Genomic DNA, 12,006 nt, shown 5'->3' on the forward strand with positions numbered 1-12,006 from the left:
ACAAATTACTTCTTCAAGAAAGCTAAAACTCTTAACATCAAGAATTCTTGTCCAATTACATTCACTGTAAATAATGCATAATTTTCATGAATGTAATAAATAAAGCATGGGCTTTGTTACATTTCCAATTTCTTTTGTCTCAAGGTATTTTTTTATTTCTCTTGATTTCTTCTTCGACCCATTGGTTTTTCAGGAGCATGTAGTTTAATCTCCACAAATTTATGAATTTCCCAGTTTTCCTTGTATATTTAATTTCTAGTTTCATAGCACTGTGATCAGAAAAGATGCTTGATAAAATTTCAGTCCTCTTAAATTTATTAAGTCTTGTTTTGTGGCCTATCATATGATCTCTCTTAGAAAATGTCCCATGTGCACTTCAGAAAAATGTGTATTCCTTTGCTTTTGAATGGAATGTTCTGTATGTATTTGGTAAGCCCATCTGGTCTACTGTGTCATTTAAGACTGATGTGTCTTTGTTGATTTTTTTGTCTGGATGATTGATCCATTGATGTAAGTCTCCTACTATTATTGTATTGCTATCAATTTCATCCTTTAGGTCTGTTAGTGTTTGCTTTGTATATTTAGATCTCCTATGTTGGGTGCATAAATATTAACAAATGTTATAGCATCTTGCTGGACTGATCCTTTTATCATTATGTACCTTCTTTGTCTCTTAATGCAGTGTTTGTTTTAAAGTCTATTTTGTCTGATAAAACTACTCTAGCTTTCTTTTGGTTTCCATTTGTATGGAATATCTTTTTTCGTCCTTCACTTTGAGTCTGTATGTGTCCATATATTGAAAGTGAGTCCTTTTTAGACAGCATATAGATGGGTCATATTTTTTTATCCATTCATCCACTGTGTGTCTTTGGATTGGAGAATTTATGCATTAACATTTGAAATAATTATTGATAGGTTGTGCTTATTGCCATTTTGTTTATTGTTTTGGGGCTGTTTTAGTAGGTCTTCTCCTTTCTTCTCTTGATCTCTTCCTTTGTGGTTTCTTTCTTTCTTATTTTTTTTTAAGATTTTTTTTATTTATTTGACAGAGAGAGATCACAAGTAGGCAGAGAGGCAGGCAGAGAGAGAGGGGGAAGCCGGCTCCCTGATGAGCAGAGAGCCCGATGCGGGGCTCGATCCCAGGACCCTGAGACCATGACCTGAGCCGAAGGCAGAGGCTCAACCCACTGAGCCACCCAGGCACCCCCCTTTGTGGTTTCTTTAGTGGAATGCTTATATTCTTTTATCTTTTGTGTTTTTTCCTTTATGGTTACCATGAATTTACATATAACAACTTACATCTATAAAAGTCTATTTTAAGTTTGTTACAACTTAAGTTTCATTCCATTGTAAAGCTCAAAATCATTACTCTTCCATCCACACATTTTATGGTTTCCTTTTTATTTTATATTTTTTGATGTCACAGTTTACATCTTTTTATTTTGTGTATCCCTTATTGTTGTAATCATAGTTATTTTTACTATTTGTCTTTCAGTCTTTACACTAGCTTTATAAGTGATTGATCCACTAACTTTACTATATGGTTACCTTTCCAGTGATAATTTTTCTTTAATATGTGTTCTTGTTACTTGTAAAGCCAGTTTAGTAGTGGTTTTTGTGGGTTTATTTGTGTATGTGGGGTTTATTTTGTTTTTTTAGTACTTTGAATATACAGTACCACTCCCTTCTAGCTCGTAAAGTTTCCACTAAAAAATCTACTGAGAGTCTAATGGGGGGTTTCCTTGTATATAACAAGTTGTTTTTCTCTTGCTGTTTTTAATATTTTCTCCTTGTCTTTAACTTTTGACATTTTAATTGTCTTGGTGTGGGTCTCATTAGTGTTCCTCTTACTTGGAGCTCTCCGGGCTTCCTGGATCTGGATCTGTTTATTTCCCCAGATTTCCAGCAATTTTTTTCCAGCAATTATTTCTTCAAATAAGATTTCTATCCCTTTCTCTCTCGTTTCTTTTTCTAGGAGCCCTATGATGCAAATGTCCATTTGATACTGTTTTCTACATCCCTTAAGCTGTCTGCACTTTTTTCTTTTTTGTTGGTTTCTGATGCTCTGATTTGGAGAACTCTACCACCTCGTCTTTGAGTTGAGTGATCCTTTTTTTTTTTTGCTTCATCTAGTCTGCTATTGAACCCCTATAGTGTATTTTTTTAAGGTTTTATTTATTTGAGAGGGAGGGAGGGAAAGAGAGAGAGAGCATGAACAGGGGAGGGCCAGAGAGAGAGGGAGAGGGACAGGTGGACTACCTGCCAACTGGGGAGCCCAGCATGGGGCTCAATCCCAGGACCCTGATATCATGACCCAAGCCGAAGTCAACCAACTGAGCCACCCAGGTGCCCCAGAACTCCTATAGTGTATTTTTAATTTTGTTATTGTATTTTTCAGTTCTGTGGCTTTTGTGTGGTACTTTCTTATATTTTCCATCTCTCTGTTGAAGTTCTTTCTGTATTCATCCATTTTTTCTCCCTAATTTAGTAAAGCTCTTTCTGTCCATTACTTTGAACTCTTTATCAGGTAAATTACATATCTCCATTTCATTAAGGTTCTTTTTCCTTGGGGGATTTTATCTTGTTCTTTCATTTGATACATATCCTTCTGTTTTTTCACTTACCTTGAGTTTCTGTTTCCATACAGTAGATGATACAACCTCCTCTCTCAGCCATAAAGGAGTGGTCTCATGTAGATGAACTTTGTCATTCAACCCTGCCTCAGCTCTTTGTCATCTCTCAAATTTGTGCCTGTTCAAGAAGCCTATTATATTTTTAATAGCTCCCAGTAGTTGAGAATATACCAAGACCTAACAGTGTCCCAAAGGGGAGAGTCTCAGCACCTAAATTCAGGCTGACTAGAAGCCAGACCCTCAGGCATCCCTTTTTAAAAATATGCAAATATATACAGTCCTGTGGGCCTGCAAGCACAAGCAGATCTGGAGGTGTCCCCTTGGAAGCAGTTACAGACATTAGGGCTCTAGACAAGGGTCTCTTGTGTGAAACTGGTGAGCTGGAGCAAAGCAGAGAGAAAGCACCAAGATGGTATCCATAGCCTCTGTTCCTTCAGAGCAAGTCCCTAGGCCACTTAATATGTGCCAAACCTGAAGTCTGCCCCTCAGGCCAATGTTCCAGGACAAGCAAAGTGGCCTTCTTCACAGAAAGACTAGGAAGTGTGCCTCAGACCACTCTCTGTACAGTGCACTGGGAGTAGAAGCCTGCCAGAAACTGTTTCTCTGCCACAGTCCTATGGGATTCAGGAATGCAGGCTCCCGGCCACCAAAGCCAGGTGATCTAGGAACATCTTCTGGGCAGCAGCCGTATAACCTGGGACACCAGACAAAAACTAGGGCACTGGATGTGTATACAACTCCCTTCCAGGAGATCCTGGCACTCTGGAGCTTGGTAGAGGGTGAGTGGAAAGATAGCACCGTCTCTCTGAGATTTTTGGAAGCCCTAGTTAGCTAATAGGCCTCCTTCACAGAAAGGCCAAGCTCTCTTGGGGTCTGTTACCTATTGCTTTGCTCTGGGAGTGGTTGGTTTTTAAGAACTCTTTCTCCGTTGGTTACAGTTCTGTGGGATCCATGTGCATAAGCCTCAGTGGCTGCCAGAACCAGATGATTTAGGGGTGTCCCCTGATAGTAGTCACAAAATTGAGGCTGCCAGACAGGAGGATAAGCTTTTTTTCTGGGTGATACTTATCATTACAATCCCAGGGGACCAGAAACACAAACTCACCTGACCTCCAGAGCCAGGCAGTCCAGAAGCATCCTCTAGACAACAGCTATAAGAATCAGGCCACCAGACACCCATAAAAGTTCCATTCTGTGGAATACTGGTGCCCTGGAGACTGGCAAAGGGAGAGCATGAAGATAGTACCTGCTAGTCTTTGTATGGACAAAGACAAAGTGTTCCAGCTGGCTCCTAGATGTGTGTGTTATGTTAGATGTATGCCCCTCACACCAGTGCTTTAATATAAGCAGATGAGCCTCCTTCACTTTAAGTCCAGACACAATTGGCTGCCTCTTGGGTAGGGAAGTCCCAGCAGGTAGGCTTTTTAAGAGGGGTTTCTCAGACTGCTACATTACAGTCTTGTGGGTCTTAGGACACAAGCCCTGTTGGGTTTCAATGTTAGATGTTTTGGAGGCTTGTCTCAAGCGTATGTCTTAAAGGTTGGGATACCCAATGTAGGATTTAAACCCTTCATTCCTCAGGGAGAAGCGCCAGGTTTTGAGTTCCCTCCCTGTTATGGGATGCTGCACCAGGGGTGGAGTTTACGGCGAGATTGTGTCCTATTCTTTCCTACCCATGTCAATGTGGTTTTCCTCTTGTTTACCCATGTGTAGTCATCACTCAGACAGCCTTTGGATTTTTTTAAGAGGAAATTGTTCCATATGTGGCTGTAGACTCAGTGTATCCATGGGAGGAGGTGAATTCAGGATCTTCCTACCTTGCCATCGTAAACTGGAACCCAGTAAAGAATGGACTTCAAAGTCCAAAAGATCTGGGTTCAGGTCCTGGCTCTGCTACTTAGTAGCTTTGTCACAAATTGCTACTCTGAGTCTCAATTTCTTTAGCTTTAAAAGAGGATAATAATGGTACCCATCTTTGGGGCTGTTTGGCTAAAAGAGAATAAAACATCCCTGTTAAGGGGCACCTAGGTGGCTCAGTCAGTGGAGTGTCTGCCTTTGGCTCAGGTCATGATCTCAAGGTCCCACGTCTGGCTCCCTGCTCAGTGGAGAGTCTGCTTCTCTCTCTCCCTCTGCCTCTCCACCAGCTGGTGCAAGCTCGCTCTCTCGCTGTCTCTCGTGTTCACTCTCCATCTCTCTCTCTCAAATAAATAAATAAATCTTTAGAAGACAAAAATCCCTGTAAGTGTTCACTCCTTTCACTCTCCAATAGTGTCTTCCCTAGGTTACTTTAAGAGCCTTAATTTCCTCCTCTTTCAGATGTTTACAGTGATAATCTGTGGGATTGGGATTAAGATCAAGGAAGCTAATGCATGTGAGTTTTTAAAAACACAAAGTTCTAGGTAAACAGTAATGTTCTCCTTCATTCCCATCGTCCCTTTTTATTGATTCTATTTCCTAGTTCAAAACCAATTAACATATCTAAATGATTTTTACATGTTAATTTGTCTTAGAAAGACCAGATGGTGTCTTAGTAAATTAATGGATAAGGTAAACAATCAGCCTTACCTGTCTATCATGGCAGAATACATATTTGGACCAGACCTTCAGCTGCTCTCTGCAGTTACAGCACCCATACCACTTACCTGTCTGTTGGCGCTGGCAGAGTGACCCTAGGCCCCAGCCCACACTTTTTAAATTAAACTGAGGGATAGACTGCAGAGAGGGGAGCTGGATTCTAGTTAATGCATTACTGTTGAGTCTAAAAAGGCATTTTGAGATTCTCTGTAGCACTCAAAAGCTGTTAAGTCAATTGGGGTTATGGTACCTCATCTATCTTGGGCCTTTATTGCTACAAGATTGCCAATGCAGGATGAGTACCTATTTCAGAATGGGGCATTGAACTATCTGTTCTTTCAAAACAATTGAGAAGTAGGGCTTGACTAACTTTATGTATTATTGCCGTGCAATCTTGTCTCTTTCCCAAATCAATGGCCTAGTATTGATTTCTTTGCTTGTAATGATGCAGAAGCAATCTCCAAAGAACAGGTGGCGAGTGGTTATATACTGGGACTTGTTGGAAGGTTTGGGAAAGGATGTTTTACACTAAATGGTGAATATAAACGTCTATTTGGAGACCCTCTGGGTGTTTGTAGAAGTACCCAATTGATTGTGCAACCTTAGAGGAATAAACTACCAGGACACTGTGAACCCTCCCTTTGCAGATGTAAGCAAAAAGGAACAGCAGTTGGCTCACACAAACAAGTTTTTACTGTTTGTTTTCTTAAAATATCCCTTCCCATACTAATGGAATATAGAGTAGGCTAACAGGTGTGATTGTCTCTTGAAGAGACTAAAAGGTCTTTAAAATGTTGCAGAAGGAAATCAGTGCTAGAATTTAGCAATTTGAACGCCAAAGGATAATGCCCCCTTAATTGCCAAGTCTGTTGCAGCGATTGAGTACTAAGATCGTTACTTTGGGTGTTGTCTTAGTTTGCTCAGGCTGCTCTAACAAAATACCATAGACCGGGTGGCTTAAACAATAGACATTAATTTTGTCACAGTTCTGAAGACTAGAAAGTCCAAGATAAAGGTTCTGGCTGATAAAATTTCTAGTGAGAACTCTCTTTCTAGATTGTAGATGGCTGCCTTCTCCCTGTGTCTTTAACATGGCCAAGGGGCGATAGAGGCTCTCTGTTGTCTCTTCTTATAAGGATACTAATCCATATCAAAGCTCCTCCTCTATGACCATTTCACCTTAATTACCTCTTTGTAGGCCCTATCTCCAGATACGGTCCAGTTGGGGGTTAAATTGTATGTTCCAGGACTCAGTTTCCAATGGGGGGGCATACTTCCCACATAGCACCAAGCAATTCTTGGACACCAAAAAGGTGTCCTGCAATTCAACTCAATTCAACTTATCTACCTAGAGATGGCACCATATCTCACAGGTCAAGGGTTCAATCTACCAGTCCCCCTCCACAAACATCAGATACCGGTCACAAGCCCAGGTTGTTGCCTATGCTTCTGACCAGCGGGATGTAAATTGGAGGTTCCCACTAACCCCTGCTTGGGTTCAAATGATTTGCTAGATCAGCTCACAGAGAAACATCTTACTTAATAGATCACTAGCTTATTAGAAAAGGATATAACTTGGGGCCCCTGGGTGGCTCAGTGGGTTAAGCCTCTGCCTTCGGCTCAGGTCATGATCTCAGGGTCCTGAGATCGAGCCCCTGAGATCTTCCCCCTCTCCCTCTGCCTGCCTCTCTGCCTTCTTTCTTGTGATCTCTGTCAAATAAATAAAATCTTAAAAAAAAAAAGAAAGAAAGAAAGAAAGAAAGAAAGAAAGAAAGGGATAGAACTCAAGAACAGCCAGATAGAGGAGATGCATAGAACAAGGTATGAAGAAAGGATACAGAACTTCTCTGTGCACCACACTCCCCAAATCTCCATGTGTTCACCAGATTGGAAGCTCTTCAGACTCTATCCTTTTGGGGGTTTGTGGCTACTTCATGATTGATTAAATCATTGGTGATTGGCTATTGATTCAACTTCCAGGCATTCTTCCTTTCCAGAGGAGGTTGGAAGTCCCAAGGGGCTGCAAATTCCAATGCTTCAATTATGTGCATGGTTGGTTCCCCTGGCAACCAACCCCCATCCCTAATGGGATCCAAAAATCACTTTATTAACATAACAAGAGACACCTTTGTCACTCTCAATACTTATGAAATTCCAAGGGTTTGGGTTGCTATGAGTCAGAAACCATGAATGAAGACCAAATATATTGGAGAAATATATATATTGACCTTGTCTTATAAATCAGACTATCTCAGGGGTTAGCACTTCAACATATGAATTTTCAGGACTCAGAATTCAGTCTGTAGCATTCTGCTCCTTACTCCCCCAAATTCATGTTCTTATCACATGCAAAATATATTTAGTTCATCCCAATAGGCCCAAAGATCTTAAATCATTTCAGCATCAACTCTAAAGTCTACAGTCCAAAGTCTTATCTAAATAGCACTTAAATGAGGCATGGGTGTAACTCGGTGTCTGATTCCTCTCAGATTTCCTCTCTAGGCTATGACCCTATGAAACTAGACAAGTTATGTGCTTCCAAAATACAGTGGTGGCCAAAAAAAATGAAAACACTAATTTGAAAAGATCTGTGTACCCGTGTTTACTGCAGCCTTATTTATAATAGCCAAGATATGGAAAGAACCCAGGTGTCTATCAATAGATGAATGGATAAAGAAGATGTATATATACACAAATGGAATATAATGGAATATTATTCAGCCTAGAAAAGAATGAGATCTTGACATTTTGTAAAACATGGATAGACCTAGAGGGTATAACGCTAAATGAAATAAGTCAGAGAAAGATAAATATCATATGATTTCACTCATATGTGGAATTTAAAATCAAAACAAACAAACAAATGATGAAAGAGACAAAAAAAAATCCTCTTAAATATAGAGAATGAACTGGTAGTTGCCAGAGGGGGGCTTCATGGGGAGATGGGTGAAATAGGTGAGGCGAATTAAGAGTGTACTTGTAGTGATGAGCACTGAGTAATACATAGTATTGTTGAATCATTATATTATACACCTGAAATTAATATAACACTATGTTAATTTTATTTCAATTTTTAAAAAAGTGTAACGATGCAATAAGATTGTCCCATACTGAAAGGGAGAAATCAGAAGGAAGGAAGGGATGATGGATCCCAAGCAAATCCAAAACCTAGGAAGATAAATTCCATCCATTAGATACGAAGGCTCACAGATAATCCTCTTTGATTCAGCACTCTACCCTCCAGGCCCACTGGGGTGGCAGCATCACTCACATGGCTCTAAACACCCTGTTCCTTTGGCTCTTGGTAAGGGCCCTGACTATACTGCCCTCTGTGAGGGACCATCTACATGACTCCCTGCTAGGGTAGCCTACCCGTGAGGAGCTGGTCATCCTGGCTTTCCAAATCTGGAGAGGCAGCCCTACCCTTTGAAACCCAAAAGGAAACAGCCTTATCTCTTAGGTTTGTGATGTAAGTAATAAGCCCTGACAAACTCTGAAACACCCTCAGGGTCATTCTTCCCTTTCCTTACAGAATAGTGCCTTTTAACAGCTGAATAGCTCTGTGGACCAGTCCTGTAGAATCCAAGAAGTCCAACAGCTTTCCTTCATTCCATCCTGCTTTCTCTTTCCCTTTAGCTCAAACTGCCAGTGTCTTTGCTGGGAGAATCCTCTTTCTATTTCTGGCTTCTCCTGAGATGACTGATTAAGGCCATGAGTCACACCCCTGATCTCTTTAGACAAATGGCTGTTCAACCCGCTTTTAGAATTCTTTTTAGAATTAGCTTTATTGTTTGTTGCAGTATGGATAGGCTTAGAATTTTCCAGATCTTCAAGTCTTGGTTCCTTTTTGCTTAACAATTCCTTCTTCAATTTCTGTCTCCCCTTTTGCATATATACTATAAGCAGTTAGGAGGAAACAAGCTGCTCCTTCACTCTGTTTAGAAATCTCTCTGCCAAATACACAATTACATTACTCACAAGTTCTGCCTTCCATAAAATACTAGAACAGCTTAGCCAAGGTCTTTGTCATTTGTTTTTTATCACTTCTCTTATTTTCTAATAACATGTTCCTCATTTCTGTCTGATTCATCACCAGAATCACCCTTAATGTTCATATTTTACAATAGTCTATTCATGATTATCTAAGCTTTTTCTGTCATGGATCTCAAAACTCTTCCAGCTTCTATCCAATTCCAAAGCTGCTTCTACATTTGCGGGTATTTATTACAGTAGTACTCCACTTCTCAGGACCCAAATCTTAGTCTGCTCAAGCTGCCATAACAAAACACCGCAGACTGATTGGATGACTACACAGCAGAAATGTCCATTCTCCCAGTTCTGGAGACTAGAGGGCTCTCCTCCTGGCTTGTAGACAGCTGCCCTCTCACTGTGTTTTATGTGAGGGGTGAGAGTGAGGGAAAGAGTACAGTGCATTTAGGGGTTAGGGCTTCAACATACAAATGTAGGGAGGACACAGGTCAGTCCATAGCATTATTCTGGTTTTCATTAAACAGCTTTAGTAGTTCTATTGATCTTAAACTAAAAGACATCACAACACATAATAAAGAAGAGTTGATTTAGAGTAAGCTGACATGGGTCCAAATTCTGAATCAGTCTCTGTGTATCTCCAAGTAAGTCAGGTAACCTCTCTTGGTTATCACATGAATGGATACTAACTGCTCTACCTACCTCATAATAAGATTGTTATAACGCACATGTGTTAATGTGGTGAAACTTCTTTCTAAACTGTATAAAAAGTACAGTATATAAACTGTATACAGTATACAGTATATAAACTGTATCTAAAGTACGTATAAAATTATGCATTATTCTTATTAACGGTAATAGAAAATTACTGCTCAACATTTTTTTTAGATCACTCATTATTCCTTAATATTGGGTACTGGTCTGAGTGTATCTAGATAGGTTCTGCACTTACATGCTTTCTTTGTCATTACTTCAAAGATGTAAACATTTCTCCTTAAAATCATGAGAGAAAGCTACAAAATGCTAGCATCCTCAAGAATATTAGCACTGCCCCAAATTGGTAACAAACTGAGAGTCTGATATTAAGGAAAAATTTAATAAATTATAGTAATGTCCAGTGGAATGTCTGTGGCCATTAAATAGTAATTGTGAAGACCCTATAAAATCGTGGAAAACATTTTTTGGTAAAACATCACATGAAAGTAGCAGAATACCAAATAGTATGATCATAACTTTTTAAAAAATTCACCTACAAAATGGTAATATGCAATTAATGCAATTAATGGCTATGTTAGAGTAATGATAATTATAGGTGATTTTAATTTTGTTTTTTTAAATATAGTCATAATGTTTTTTTTTTTTATTTAAAAAAAAACAATGACTTGGAGATTTTAGATCATTTGACACTGAGCTCCTTAAAGGCAGGTATCCTTAGTTATTGATCCCTGTAGTTTCATCCTCTAGCATGAATTATAAATACTCCTATTTCATGCTACACAGCCTTGCACACACTGGTTCCTCTCTCTGGACTGTGCTTCTGGGAAGAGCACAGTCACATCCAGGTGACCTATTTCAGTACCACCTGAGGGTCCTCATTGGAAACATACTTTCCTCTGCCGCATCCCATACCTACAAAATCAGAGTCTCTGGCAGTGAGGCCTAGGAAACTGCATTGTTAGCAAACACTCTGGGTGGTTCCTGCACAGAATTTGAGGACTGTCGACATAGTGGTTAAGGATTTGGGCTTTTAAGTCAGACAGACCTGGGTTTAAATTTGTACTTTAGCAATTTAGTAGCTATGATAATTTGGTCCAGTTACATGCCTTTTCTAAACCCAGTATCTTTATCTGTAAAATGGAGGAAATACATCATTCTTAAAGCCATTGTGAAAAATCACAAGAGTCCGTATGTACATAGTGATTGATGTATATAGTGCTCTTAGCATCCTTTGGCACAAAGAAAGCATTCAGTAAATGGTACCTATTTATTCCTCCACTCTCTTCTCCTGTACCTAGAAAGCTCCTATTTTCTTGAAGAACCCAGCTCTGTGAATTTTCTTCTCTGATGTTCTGAGAACATGTTGACAGCTCCTCTCTGTGTACCCACTCCATGCTTAGTGGATTTCTCTGTCATTGCACAATCATGCTACAGTTTTATGATTCTACAACAGTACTATTATACAATTAAAGTCACATGCCTCCCCTCCCCACTGTTACACCTGAGCTTTCCCATGGCAGGGACCATAGTTTATTAATGCTTGTATCCTTGTTACCCTGTTGATCTAATGTATTTAGCATCAGATAGCAATATATACTATCCGAAAGAGTACCATGTACGTAATGGGCATTCAGTAAGTATTTCTTGACCTTTCAGAAAACATTTACTGTTGAAAAAATTATGATATCTGTGTGGGTTTACAGAAATACATGTGAATAAAACAAAACCTGACCCTCAAGAAGCTTATATTCCAATGGGGGGGGGGGACAAAGGCATAAATTACTCTTAAACAAGACATTATAATGAAGGTTCAGAATGGTATGTGGAAATGTAAAGGTGAATGACAACTAATGAATGAAAGAAATCATTGTTAACACTATCTCAGGACCAAACACTTCACACTGTTTGTAATGAATGCAGTGCTTGGAGAGAATATTGAAAAATTTGGCTATGGAAAGATCTGGGACCACATTTAGAGCTTTGAATGATGAGTTCAAAAGTTAAACTTTAGTTTGTGTTTTATGGGAAACTACTAAGGATTTTTAAAGAGAGAGATAACATAAGATAAATTAATTTGGAAGAAAACTGATGAAAT

At 39.4% G+C, this 12,006-nt stretch overlaps 1 protein-coding gene across 3 annotated transcripts in view; it reads left to right on the forward strand.

The window, feature by feature from the left end:
* The window catches only part of PEAK1 (pseudopodium enriched atypical kinase 1), a 291,481-nt gene that overhangs the window by 268,646 nt on the left and 10,829 nt on the right, over positions 1-12,006 (forward strand). The window lies entirely within an intron of this gene.

The sequence above is a fragment of the Lontra canadensis genome, unplaced genomic scaffold (assembly GCF_010015895.1).
Source record: "Lontra canadensis isolate GAN:19392208 unplaced genomic scaffold, GSC_riverotter_1.0 scaffold28, whole genome shotgun sequence".
Lineage (NCBI taxonomy): Eukaryota > Metazoa > Chordata > Mammalia > Carnivora > Mustelidae > Lontra > Lontra canadensis.